At 41.2% G+C, this 14579-nt stretch overlaps 1 protein-coding gene across 2 annotated transcripts in view; it reads right to left on the reverse strand.

Annotated features, from left to right (window-relative positions):
* MPP7 (membrane palmitoylated protein 7) overlaps positions 1-6455 on the reverse strand; it is a 146022-nt gene extending 139567 nt beyond the window's left edge. For both annotated transcript variants that reach the window (XM_041408760.1, XM_041408761.1), the window contains exons 1-2: positions 6356-6455; positions 1899-1975 (exon numbers count right to left, since the gene is read on the reverse strand). The gene's annotated coding sequence lies outside the window, so the exon portion shown is untranslated. The remainder of the gene's footprint in view (positions 1-1898; positions 1976-6355) is intronic.
* Between the last annotated feature and the right edge of the window lie 8124 nt (positions 6456-14579).

Genomic DNA, 14579 nt, shown 5'->3' on the forward strand with positions numbered 1-14579 from the left:
CCCAGGGTGTCTCACCAGGTTCCACAGCACAGACACATGACTCTCACAGCAGTCAGATGAGGGACCAAAGGCACCCTCCAGCGCTTGGCTCAAAGCATGCCATTCACAGTTTTATCCTCTGAGGTTTGCTTGCCATTTCGATACCCTTGCTCAGACTGCTGGAGGCAGCTGGAAGGTGGTCCAAGTCACTGTCTGTATCACATTTCAAACACTCAGACAAGCTTTCGAAGCAGAGAGTCACGCACTGCAGCTCAAGCCTTTTCAGACTTGTTGGGCTGTAGTACTTTTGTCATTTCAATACCAAGACAAAGTTTCTAGCACGTATAATTTTGATGTTTTAAAGTCACAGATTTGGATCCTTGGAGAAGTAACCAATCTTTGAGTAAGAAGCCTAGAAGCTGTGGTACTGGATGTTTCCATCCCCACAGGAAATTAAATGCTGGAACTGAAGTTATAGGTTAGCTCGATGTGTACTGGAGGTAACACAGATTTAATGAATCAGTTAATCTTGGAGACTAGGCAGCAAAAGGCTCCTTTCAGGGTCTCTGGGGTTCCCAGATGGCAAGAGAGCAGCAGCAGTGTGAGGACAGGGTGTGCCCCCGGCAAGACAACTAACAAAGGGCTGCTGTTTGTCCTGGTGGGAGCTGCACTAACTGCCTTGGGCTGGTAGGAGGGAAAGCATTAAGGGAGGAGCAAGGATTTTCAGATACGATTTATATCAGAGATTTCACACCTTCGTTAAGCTTTAGCCTTCATTCACCTTAACTAGGGAGCAAGCTGCTCATTGAGAGGTTGGTTTTGGTCACTTCTCCAGCCTTGCTGGTTTCAAGATGATGCAGCTTTGGCTTTCCTCCTTCCACATGCACATTTCAGTTACAATGCAATCCTAACACAGAAGTTAACTGTGTTCACAGCTTCCCAAATGACCCAGATTACAATGAGATAATTAACTGCTCATGAACGGCTATTCACTGAAAACGTCTATCACAGTATTTGTTAAACCACTGAAAATCTTCATTATTGTATCTGTCAAATCTCTGAAGAAATTCAGGACTGTTTCTTTAGATTCAGAATTAGACCAGATTTAGTTCTTGTTTTCCAGCTCTCCTGGACCGTGATAAATAAGCAAAGCTTTTTATCAGCTGAACTTGTAAGATGTTTTTTAAAACCACAAAAAACCCTCCCCATATGCCAGATGAAGCTTCTGATTCGGTCACATCAATGTGTGAAATAAATATACTTCACTCTCATGTATAATTAGCAATGTCAAGTCTGTTTCTTTAGATAGCATTCTTGGCATATTGTCTGTGAAACAGCAGCTCTGCACTTCGTATCTGAAACTACTTTGTTCCTCTCAGAACAGCTTCACAGGCTAAACCAAGCTCAATCCACTAAACAATACATTATGAAAGCAATGAAGGTTTTCTATGCTCTTTTTATACATGGATGTGTGTGTTCTCAAACTGAGACACAATTAATAGCTCTGATACAGTTTTACTCTATGCCTAAACTTGCTACACAATTTGTAATGCAACATGTTTCGAAGTCAGTCCTCACTAACTACTGTTGGCTGTATTTGCAATACTTCCTTATTTTTTCAAAACTCCTAATATACATGATGAAATAATGTAAGAAATTTTAGTCATGCTTGACTCAAAAAAGAAGCTGTCTTTACAATAAAGCAGTACACAATTAGACAACACACAGTACTTACACCACATAATGGTACAACACTTTCATAACTTTATTTATGAATACTAAACATGATATTAAATTACTCTTGGTCTTTAATACTGATCTACACACATCTATTTATTGCTCAGGATGGCAGAAAACAAGCAACAGCCTAATTCAGTATCAGAAAACAGTGAGCAAGAGTCATCAAAAGGGAGTCCTACCTTGATAACTGTTTTCACTTCAACAGCAGCATAAGATAAAGCATTTTTCAAATTGCCAAGCTGAGAGTCTATGGAATCTGAAAGAAAAGGGAAAAGGTAATAGTAATACGACATTCTAGTCAGTACTGGACATACTACATAGTTGCATTTTTTCCTTATAATTGTTAGGAGAATAAATTTAAATTAGTTAACTTCCAAGTATCTGATTCTCTAGGAAATTCCGCAGAAACAAGAGAAGTCAAAAGACTTATTTTAGCTGGGGGGAGAGAGGACTTTAAATTGCATATTTATTCTGCTTCCACACTTGTCCTAGATAAATTTGTCTTAAAATTATAATTAAGCAAAGTAATTATTTCAAAATGGGTATAGGTTAGCTTTATCTAACATATAAACACCTGTAAGACTTCAGACATAGAATCCCATTTTATACATGAACAATATGCAAACTCTGATACAAAATTTTAGGTGCAAGCCTTCTACCACTGCACTGAATGTCTCCACATTAAAAAGCCCTTCTTGCCTGTAGTAGAGATGCTCATTTCTTTGCTTCATGATAGCAGATTACTCTGCTTTGAAATTTAGCAATAAGCTTCAGACCGTAACTGTCTGTGCACACCAATATCAAGCAAATGTCCATTATGCACTGCCTAGTCCTACACAGTGAGAACAATCCAGGTCTCCCCTTGGCAATAAACTGCAGAACTGGAGCAGCAGACCATGGAACACACGTAGGGGCAGACCTGGTGCGTGCATGGCAAGCACCTGACAGTCAAACCAGGATCAAGGCAGGCCTGTTCCTTCCATGTTCATATGTCACCATCTCCTCTGCACACTGCAAACTACAATACAGTTCCTATCTCCAATTTATATTACATATAATATAACTCCTCTTTAATATAGTTTGTAGTTACAGTTTATGGACTGATTCAACTATTATCTTTAAATACTGATGTCACTGAGGAGAGAAACAATGAGTTCATTTCGTGAGCTTTTTGCTGCGGGCTTATTACATCACTGAAAACAAAAAAAAAAATGTTGGCCACTGTAGCAAGATGTGATTCCAAGAGATTAAAGATATTGAAAACCCTCTTATATTAGCAGCTCATCTTTTCTTCAGAGCTTACAACTGTGAGATAAGATTGATTCTAGCCATGATTCATAATGTAGATTGATAAAACATTTTCAGGACAAAATCTGGAGTCCCAAAGACTAGTCTGCTTAATGATACTAGTTAAGAACACATGGAATCTGTTAGCCTACAAAGGTGGGGAGGAAAATTCAAGTTGTGTTCTTTGGTAGTTAAGCATAATGAAAGCAGATATTCAAGAACATCAAAATTTTGTGCATATTCAGACATGCCTTATTTTTAATTTCTGACGGGTTTCCCCTAAATGCAAGAGTGTCACCTAAAATAAAGAGCATGTCAATATATCTATCATCTATTTCTGTCTTTGAAAACTCATTTGTCAATGAACTTTACTGAACACCTCATGGTAATGCTCCAAAACGATTCAGTAAAATACAAAAACATGGCATCAGAGCTGTTCTCAGAACTGCCATATGGCCAACATGACACGGGACAGAGCTAGTGGTCCGGACTGTCAAGGGCTTTTAAGGATACTGCAGTGTAAGTTATTTGAAGTGTATTAAGTAATGTTTGCGCTCTGTCTATTTCTGTAATACAGGGCAAGGTACTGTATTAGATAAGTATATGATATCACTTGTGATAGAAATATCCACAATCCACTGAAAGCAGGTATAAATAAATTCAGCTTTATTACTGTAGTTCTAAGACTAAAATTAGGAGGACACAATTTAATATACTCTATCTTTTCTTTAACAAACAAAAGCCAGCAGCAAGCAGGAGATGAAGTCAGGAAGAATACACACACCATAGCCTGGGATTAAACAGCATTAGCACAGCTATGTGGGAAACTTTCATAACTCCTACACATAATTCATGCAGTTCTAGATGGTCAAACTTGCTTAACTCACTGCAACAACTTTCCAAAACATACTCTACAAGGCAACTAACAGATACTTTGCTAGCAGCAAGACTGGATTTTTTTCCTGCTTCTACTCATTATCATAGCAAGTTCCACAGTAAAACTTTAAAAGAAGAACTAGTTTGGAGAGAAGATACTACTGAATGAGTTTTTATAGACCCATTCTGCTCCCTTCCACAGGCTAGAATTAAATGAAAGGCTCACGGGTGGCCCAGGTGCTTGCCACACAGAATGGGAAGATTCAGTGCATGAAAGCAGAACTATGGCTGGAGTTTCAGTGAAAGGCAGCATTGCAACATCCTAAGATGGGAGCTGCAGCAGATTTCACACCATCTTCGTGAGAAGCACAGTACTCCTGCAAGGCACTCAGGAAAGGACTGGAAGTTGCCACTTAGAAAACATACTTGTGACCATTTCCTATCAGGTGTTGGGATGTTAACAAAAATGCAAATAAACTTCCAAAGTAATAGCACATTCCTTAGCCTGCTTTTTCTGTACCTAGTACTGACTTTTACACTGTACTTTTAAAAACTTACAGCTCTGACACATGCCTAATTCAAAATTTAGCTTCCTACATGCTCCTACACAAAAACATTTTATTACAAACACAAAACTGCAATACTAACTCAGGTTCAAGGTCCATCTGACACAGTATCCTGTGTCTAATAAGTACTGCTAGTGGGTGCATAGAGAAAAAGAACAGAGTAAACATACAGCTACCATTCCTTGATGTACTTTGCCAGCTGACAGCAATCTGCAGCTCTGGGATTTCCCGTCTCCTTTTAAGTGTACACATGTAAATATAAACACATTGACTATAAAGTCCAAACCTAGTCGATGTCTGAAATCATTTAAATCAAGTCCTCAGCATTTGGGTTACTGCTTTACTCCTTTTCATACAGATGAAGAAACTGGCACAGCTGAAACTGACGACTCTCATTCACTCATTTCCTAGCTCTGCATGATTAAATCACAAACCCTAAATTCACTGTTGCTTTAAGACAGCTTTTAGAAGCTCCATGCAATCACACACCCTGAATGCAAAAAATCTTAATCCAAACAGAGACATCTAGCAAAATCCTAATGTTAATTCTAAGTGAGATTATAGATTTGATCAACCACATCAAATAAGGACAAAGAATACTTTCAGCAAGTGAATAACCTAGTAGTAAATTAAGTATGATATCTATATAAAAATGGCCAAGATATAGCATCTCTGCATGAAAGAGACCAGATGGATGATAATACTTCATACCAAAATTCTAATTATTATATTTTAAAATGAACACCTAAAAAACATGCCTCATTAAAAGGCTCCTGATCTAAGTAAACTTAAAATAAGAACTCTAGACCTCATCCAAAAAACCTAACTATAAAAACAAATTCTGAATTCAGCTACCAAAGATAGCCATGAGGTCTAATGATGTTGATCACCACTGTCCAGACTGTTTAGCCTTCCTCAGAGGGAAGAATTCTGGTGCTGGGTGCTATGGTTTAGTGCTTTAGGAGTTACAGTGATAGTGTTGATGGGTTCATAGTTGGACTTGATCTTAAAGCTCTCTTCCAACCTTGCTGATTCTATGATCGCTGAAAGCTACATCCCCTGAAGTTATTCTACAGTTTATTTAGAGGGAATAAAAAGCAAAGATATGGCAGGCTGTTTAAGAAATCAAATCAATTAAGAAGCTTTGGAAGTGCAGAAAGGCACGTTGTTATAAACACAGGTAAAATAAAACGAAGCTAGGAATTCAGAAGTGAAAGCACACAAGTAGCATGCAAAGGCACCTACTGCTCTTCCCAGCTCCTTCCTGAAATATCATCTACCTTCTCCACACGGAACACGCTAAATTAATAGCTATTTATTGCTCCACGCAGATTAAACGTAGGCATTAACAGGCGCTGGCCTCACAGGTGAATTAAGTTATTACCAGCCAATTCATAAAAACGCCTCGTGTTCCCGATACCCCATAAATTGGAGTTGATAAGTCTCCAGAGCCCGGCTGCGCAGCCCGGTGTCCCTTAATGGCTCAGTCACATCCATTACTTGCCAGAACGAGCTCTGCGCAACGAATGCCGGCAGCCCGGCAGGTTTTAAAAGCCGGAGCACTCGCCGTGATTAGATCCACCGTGAGCTCCCCCGCCCGCTCCGGCGCTGCCCGCGGGGGGGTCTCGGGGACCCGGCGCTGCCGCACGGAGCCGCCCGCCCCAGGGAGCCCCGCGGGCAGGGAAGCGCCTCCGGGGGGCTCCCCGGGGAGGCGGCGGCGGCCTTCTTGGAACCGGCGCCTCGCCGCGCCCCCGGGACCGAGCGACCACAGCCCGGCACCTGCCGCATCCCCTCGCTCGCCCGCCGACCCCTCCGCGGAAAATCCCTCCGGCGCGCCGGGAGCGCCTCGCAGCCCCCTGCCGCGACCCTCCCCAGCTCGCGGACCCCCGCGGGGCTGCGGTTCGTACCTGCAGCCGGGCCTGATGGGCGAGTGTGGCTCAGCTCCGTCTACCCGCGGCTCCGCTCGCCCCGGCTCCGCATCGCCGCCGCCGCGCTGGGCCGGGCCGGCCCGCGGGGGGAGCGTGACGCCGTGTGGCGGGGCCGGGCCGCGGGTCCCGTGCCGGGAGCCCCCTGAGGGATGAGCCCCCTGAGGGATGAGCCCCCTCACGTTCCGCCGGGCGCGGGCCGGGGCTGCCAAAAATTCATTACGGCTCTGCCCGAAAGCGAATGCAAAGCTCTTCGCACAGTTACCATTTGTGCTGTTAAGCTTCTTCCTATTTTTATTTGTTATGCCAATGTATTTCAAGTCTTTGAGTTAGAACACCTTGCATGCACATATTTCCCTCTCTGAAAAATTTCTAAAACTGTTTGCTGGATGTATGAACTCGCATCTTGTTTGGACCGTTTTAGCAGCAGAGCCCTCAGACCTTGCAGGCAAAGGCTGGCAACCATCGGTCAGGGCTGTGCACAGGCGAACAGCAGCGATCTGCAGCAGCTGTTTGTCCAAGCCCGGGAAGGAGTAGTGACAAAGCAAATTAATTCATTTGTCAGCTCCGTGCCTTCTGTTTAATGCACATGCTAGCAGTGAACCACATTATTTCACTGCGATCCAACTATTTTGCGATAATGCGACGACGTTCCTCTAATGCTTGTTGAAAATATCCTGAAAAGGTACGGTGGGAAAACAATACTTCGGTTTGCTTCGCCTGCTGGGTTTTGTTTCCTCCTGCTTTGTTTCCCTCTGAAGGCTCAGTGTTGAAGCAGGCACGATCCCTCAGGCTGGGTCCGCGTGCCTCCGCCGTGCCCGCAGCCCAGACGCGGCACCTGCGGGGCTGCGCGGCCGGGGGACACCGCGGGGCTCCGGGAGGGCGCCAGGCCGAGGAGCAGGACAATTAAAGGTTTGCGGTACAGATGGACAGGGCTTGGCAGCTGGCAGGCTGGGTGGCTTCAGAAGAGGCTACAGTCCTACTTGTGCGTGAAAGAACGAGACTTTACTAATTCGGTGAAGCTACACTTAATGGGTTTGTTTTTCATATAAAATATGCCAAGGATTCTTTCAGTATTTTCCAAGCAAAGGAATACACTGGTATTATAAATACGTATGTCTGCTACAGGAGTCCAACATCCAAAGCAACTCAGCTTTTAGTGCACTGGACTGCCAGCCTGCAGAAGTGCTACAGCATGCTGTATTGATAGCAGTTCCTGGCTAATCTCTTCAAAATATGTCATTACAGGTGGTTTTGGACAGCTGTAATTCTCCTGCACTGAGAGAGGCCTTTCAGCATTGTCTTCAATCAGCGTTTTGAATGAAGTGCTTAATTGTGCCAAAAATTCATTGCAATACGTAAGCAGCTCCAGAAGACTAGTTTCTTACAGTTTCCTCTCATGTCTTTTATTACTAGACATATGGTTCTGTAGTGTATAATGCAACTACTCTCATTCAGCTTCCTCTGACATTTGTTCCTATTCAGTTTAAAATTGCAGTATTTGACACACTACATGATTACAGGATTTCATTATGTTGTCAGTCATTTTTTGTTTAGATGAGCAAATCATTAACAATTACTTCCCTTTTATCCATATCTTCAAAGACAGGATATGGTCCTTCCTTTTGTGATCCATCAGCAGCTGAAGCATTCCTGAAAGGAAACCTGTTGAACATACATGGTTAGTTTTTGAATAAGTTATTCTCAAAGCCAGTAGAGTAATTACAGTGCCTAGAAAAGCTAGACACATCAAATGTAGCTCAGTTCCTGGATGAATACATATTTTTGTGGGTTTTGAGATCACATTTTAGATATTCATCTCACTGTCCTTTTAAAGAAATGTTTCACAAGATTAAACAAATGCCAAGCTAATAATTTCCTTCTTGTTATGCTGAGCAGCACCCAAGTACTGTATCTTAAGACTTAACCCCATTTGGAAAATTAAGTTAAAAATAAATAGTTCTGAGTTCTGATACTTTATATGCAAAGTTTTAGTTGCGTCAGGCTGTTGTTGGAGAAGTTTAAATTCCCCAGGATGAAAGTGCTGACAGACACTAAGCAACAGAACTCCAAAACACGACTTCCAGTCAGAAAGATGAATTGCCATTGTGCCCATCCATGTATTATCCTTGCTTTCCTATTGTAGGGTTTGGCAAGAGTGAGTTGAGCCCTCTATTGGTTTTGAAAAAGGGTGTTTTCTCCACAAATCCAAAGCAAAGAAACTCCTGTAAGCTGAACATTCAGTAATAGCAAACATGATGGAACTAAGGAGACAAGGAAGAATTTTCCACAGGTCAGTATTTTTTCCAAACCCAGGGGTTTTTCCAAGCCACCTTCAAATAATATTTTTTGACATGACTTTGGTTAAGAACTAAGCATCTCAAAATCATTAAATCAGTCCAAGTCTGAAAGTCTATGAGCCAGACTAGGAAAAGATGGTTAGGGAAGTAAATTTAGGCAGGTTGGATGACCTGCTCCTTTTCATTTCTTCCCAGAGGTTTTTCTGGTGGAAAATGGTGGGAAGAAATAAGACACCTCAGAAGCTGTTGAGACACACTGGTCCCCACCTCCAGATATGACTGACATGTCTGGAGTATTTTCTTCTGTCTTGCTGACATGGCTGGAAATCTGCAAAGGCAGCTTCCTACATCTCTCTCAGGGGGAGGCAACAGTAGAAAGACCTCTCGGGTGGTACCATGTCTGCATATCACTGTACACATTCCACCCACAGAATCTTCCTGGTTTCCTCTAAAGATTTAGCCCATCACAAGGTGTTGGCATCTCTCTTTTCAGTTGCTAAGTTGTTTTTACAAGACAGTTAAAAGCATATTAAATACTTTCCTAAAATTATTTTTCCATGCAGGCAATTGCTGTATTTGGCACAAAGATATTATATGATCATTAATGGGAAGTGAAACTGAGCCAGTTTCTCTTCAAAGTGTGGCCAGCCCTGTGGTACAATTTGAGAACTCCTGATTCAAATATGTTTAGTTGTGTGTGTTTAGAAACTGCTTTGGTGTTATTCACCTCCTGACACTGACACTTTTGCTGTGCATAGCTGAGATTCTTGCATAATTTAACAGAGCCATCTCAGGTGTCTCCCACTCTGTTCCCAGCATTCAAACTGTGTTCTCTGGGCTGTGGCACACAGTTTGTGTTACATTACATTTACTGAAGAGTTTACCTGACTTGCTTGTTTAGAAAATTTTCTAGAAAACAGGTTGGGTGGGTTTTTTTTTTATTCACATCTATTTTATTTGCTCCAAAAATACTTTATGACAGCTGTCTCCAGCCAAGTTTATTTCCTTCTCTGATATGAGTAAAAACAATTTATTCTATTTCTCATCTCAAATTCCAACATTGTTGGTGCAAGTGATAGTCATAGACTTATTTTTTCTGTTGCTTTTAAATACTTGCTTTTTTTTTTTTTTTCTTTTTTTTTTTTTTTTTGTTACTGTTTCATCTTCATAGTATTCCAGCAGACAGGCTTGTGGACAGCACAAAGGACTGGCTGAATGGAACTGGAACCAGCAAAATATCTGTTTCAGTCATTGCAAACTGAGGATACTGGAAAATATAATGTTTCAGTCATTGCAAATCAAGGATACTGGAAAATATGTTAAAATGGTTTCATTTATTAAAGGCATATTTAGTTTGTTTTCTCACTTTTTCCTATTATAATTGCAAAACCTTCTGATTTTTTTTTCAGCAATATTCTGAAGCATTGCTATCTAGGTATAGTAAATGAATTATGCAAATTATTTTATTGAAAGAACATGCACATTTAAGTGTACACATTATTTGTATGGTCTTCCTATTACGGATGCAACTTGTAGTAACATCCTAGTTTGTTAAAGCAAAAAACTGCTCTAGAGATTCCAGATTTCTGACTGATACAGTAGAAATCTGTCATGCTTGTGTAGGGCACATGGAGCTTGAATACAGTAGTATAAATAAATATTGAAATATGTTGAACATTATTTTTCTTAGGTTGAGAAATTTTTCTAGCTGCTCATAAGGTAATTTTAACTTTGTTCTTTCATTATATTTATAAAAGTCTCAAAATACATCATTTTTTTCCCTTCACCTTGTAAAATTTTCTGTCTATAATATTAGTCATGGAATACTAGGTTGGAAGGGACCTGAAGAATTTTCTGGTCCAATCTTTCTTGGCAAAAGTATCATCCAGACCAGATGGTCCAGCATCCTGCCCAGACTAATCTTAAAAGTGTCCAAAGTTGGGAAATCCACCATGTTTTTTGGGAGATTATTCCAGTGGTTGGTTGTTCTTGTTAAAAATATTTCTCTTGTGTCCAATTGGAATTTCTGCGGATGTAACTTGTACTCATTGCCCTTTGACTTTTAAATGTGTCTCATTTTAAAAATTGACTCTCCATCTTCTTTGTAGCCACCCATTAAAGACTAGAACCATTACCTCCATCAGGTCTCCCCTGAGCATTCTTATTTCAAGGCTGAGCAAGCCCACTTCTCTCAAGCCTTTCCTCACACGGCAGGCTTTGAGCCTTTGGATCATCTTGGTGGCCCTTCTCTGGAGCCTCTCCTGCTGCCCATCTGTTTTTTGTGAAGCAGGGACAAAAACTGAATTCACTAAGCCAGGTGTAGTCTGGCAAGTGCTGAGTAGAGTGGGATAATGACATCTTTATCTGTGCTGTTGATGCCCTCGTTGATTCAACCCAGCTTCTAGAGCTTCTCCCCAGCAGCTGGTAGATCCCAGCCTGTGCTGCACTCAGGGATTACACTTTCCCAAGACCTTACTCTTGTCCTTGTTAACTTCATAATGTTTTGGTAGCTCACTCTCCCAGCCTATCCAGGTCTTCCTGAAGGGTGGCTCTTCATCCCAAAGTGTCCAATATCTCACTGAGTTCAGGGGAAGCAAACTTTATCAGGGTGCACTTGACTCCATCATACAAATTGCTTTTTTAAGATACTAAACATAGCTGGGCCCAGTATTGGTCCCTAGGATGCCCCACTTGGGGCAGATGGAAAGGAGCTGTTTGTCACCCTGCTCTGGGTGCAGCCTTTCAGGCTGCCCACCATGTGGACCCTTGTCTAGACCATAACACCTCAGTTCTCTAGGAGGAGCCTGATGGAAGCTGTATCAAGAGCCTTGGAGAAAGGCTCTCGATGAAATAATAATGTCCACTTCTCATCCCCCATCAACTGAACAGGTTACTTTGTTGTAGAAGGTGATCAGATGATCAGGTTGCCAAACATGATTTCCCCTTGGTGAAGCCATGCTGGCTTTTCCTAACCACATTCTTCATCTGATAGCCCCAGAAGGATTAATTCCATAATTTTCCCAGAGACTGAAGTAAGACTGATGGGCCTATAATTTCCTGAAGCACCCCTTAAGCCATTTGTATAGATGGGTGTGACATTAGTCTTCTGGGTTGCCCTCAGTCTCTACAGCTTCTCAAAGCTTGAGGAGAGTGGCCTCATAACAACACGAACCAGCTCCTAACACCCTTGGTGGATATTGTAAGGCTCCATTGATTTGATGGGGTCAAGTTCCTGTAGAGTTTATCCACCAACTCTTCATTCACTGATTGTGGGTCTATGTTTGCATCAATATGGATTTTTGATCCCAAGGCCTGGGGCCCAATAGTGCTGGTAAAGAGAGGTGAAGAAAGCCTTGAGCCTTTTAAGTGTTATTGGTGAATAATTCACCTCTCCTCTTTAACAACGGGCCAGTATTTCCCTTTTGTTTCTGTTGGTTACATACCTGAAGAACCCTTCCTTGTGGTTTTTGACATCTCTGGCCCATTTCAAACTCAAGCTTCTGCTTTTCTGACTGCATCTCCTCACACCCTAGTAGTTCTCAATGAATATTCATTTATTTCCATCTCTGGTACATTTGAGCAAACACAGAAGCTCTCAGTTAAAGCCAAGGGGTCTCTTGCTCCACCTGCTTTCTTGCCTCTAAGGGGGATGAACATTTTGTGCTTCCAGGAGAACATTCTTAAAAAAATTCCCAGCGCTCACTAACTCCTTTATCCTCCATGGAATCCCTCCCACTTGAGGTCTGAGCGAGCTAAGTTTGCTCTTCTATGATCTCAAACCTTTGTCTTAGTACTAATCTTCAGCGTACTCAGCCAGAACCCAGGGTTTTTCTGTGGGACCACCTTTAGGAATTTCTAGTATATGATAATTGCTCCTCAGGATCCAGCTATCATAGAAGTACACACATATGGAGATCTGACCTTTTTGTTCTGCATGCTTGGTGAGCTTACCACGGATGTTTTTGTTGTGCATAAGCTGTTTTGAACATTCATGCAATTTTGATAAATAAGGTGAATTTTGTCCCTACTCCAAATGTCTTGTTCTGCTTACTCAGTCTTAAAGTTTTCCTTACTGCAAACGTTGATCCTTTCTGCCATTCAGTTTACATATATATATATATAAATATATATATATATATATATATATTTAAAAACTTGATCATCATGAGACTCCTGTCTAATTTGCTGAGCTTTGCAAAACATTCATTGATGCTACTCCATCTGGATTGAGAAGTTCTGTCAGGCAACTTGGAGTCTTCCTGTTCTGAAATGTTACATGTATTACATTAATTATTAATGCTATTTCAGGTTTAATGGTGGCTGGTTTTCAATTCACAAAATTCTATCGTTTTTCATACAATTCCTCATTGCATGATCAGTGACCATCCCTTGTTCTTCTTACTAGAATTTTACATGCTTTATCAGTCCTGGTTTGTAGTTAAAATACTTCCATTATTGACATGCAGAAACCAAACTTCTCCTCAGAGTTTTGCTGCCACCTCCTGATCCCTGGCACACCTACTGGTATCTTATTTAATATTGTTTAATGGTTTGCATTTACTTAACTGAGCCACCTGCCACCACCAAACTGCACTGTACCAAAAGCAGGCATGTCCTTCATACTTCCTTAATGTTAATATTATATCTCAAAATGGTATTTGAAGAGGAGAAAATATACAGTTGTTTGCAATAAGTCAAAAGCAGGGTATATTTATGAGTTCACTGCTGATGCCAAAGTTTCTTACAAAACAACTTCAGGATTTGTGGAGGAGTTGTGAAAGAATTAAAGACATAATAAGTGCAAAGTTTAGAATGTATCATTCCTAATTAAGCTTCCACTTTACTTTGCTGAACTCCTGGGAGGGTGAAGTGTTTGCATCACAAGATAGTTAAAATATCACTGCTTTCTTTATCTTTCCTGGCAGTTACAGAAAACTACTATTAATGAATTTGGATGTGGCTACAAGCCAAGAATGTGCTGTTCCATGAGTGATCCTGCATCTGCATTTTAGTCTTCCCCTCACAGACTGAAGAGAAGACTGATGTTCAGAGATCAAAGTCAGAAGCTGGGAAATGGGGTCCACTGTGTTTTTGAATGGCAGGCAGAAGTATGAAGAAAAATAGAATATAGTGAGATAAACAGTTGTCATTTCATTTTAATTTGCTATCTGATTGCTTGATCTCATTTGCCTACATTTTCTCCACAAAGCCCTCTCTAATCCTCCCCAGTGCTAAGACAGGGAGCAGAGTTTGCTGCTCCATTCCCTTTGGAATGAACATAGAACTGAACAGAAAACAGATCTCCCTTTAATATATCCTAAATTATCATCATGTACAGCTGAAGTACTGAGCTAAACTTTTAGGAAATGCATTAGAAAAGAGGCCACTGCTCAGGTACAGACACGACACCAAGGCTAACAGTAAATATGCAACCACAGTCCCACAAAAGCACATTAACTAATAAAGATGAGGGAGCCAGATGCAATTTTTCATAAATTAGCATACACTTGTGGCATGTTTTGAGTTTAAGATTCTCTCATGGGGCAACTGATGCTGAGTGGTTCTGGCAAATAGTCAATTCCAGAGGGAAAGAGGGTTGCTGTGGAGCTAACCTTGCTCTCCCAGTTCACAGGCGTTGCTATGTATGTGGCTGCAAATTGGGGAATATCAGAAGAGGAGCCACAGTGCCTGAGATGCACCACCAGCACTTGTGCATTTACTTGTGCATTTAGACAGAACTTTCTGGACTGAAAAATAAGTATCTATTACTGATAAGTAATGTAAGATGAAAGATGCTCATTATTTATTCAGCTATTACCAGTCATTATTAAGCATACTTGTTCTCTATCAGATAGTTAAACTTCTCTTTACTAGACTTATGTGACAAAAACTGAGAGCCACGTACT

The sequence above is a fragment of the Onychostruthus taczanowskii genome, unplaced genomic scaffold (genome assembly GCF_017590055.1).
Source record: "Onychostruthus taczanowskii isolate IOZ18803 unplaced genomic scaffold, ASM1759005v1 scaffold3, whole genome shotgun sequence".
NCBI lineage: Eukaryota > Metazoa > Chordata > Aves > Passeriformes > Passeridae > Onychostruthus > Onychostruthus taczanowskii.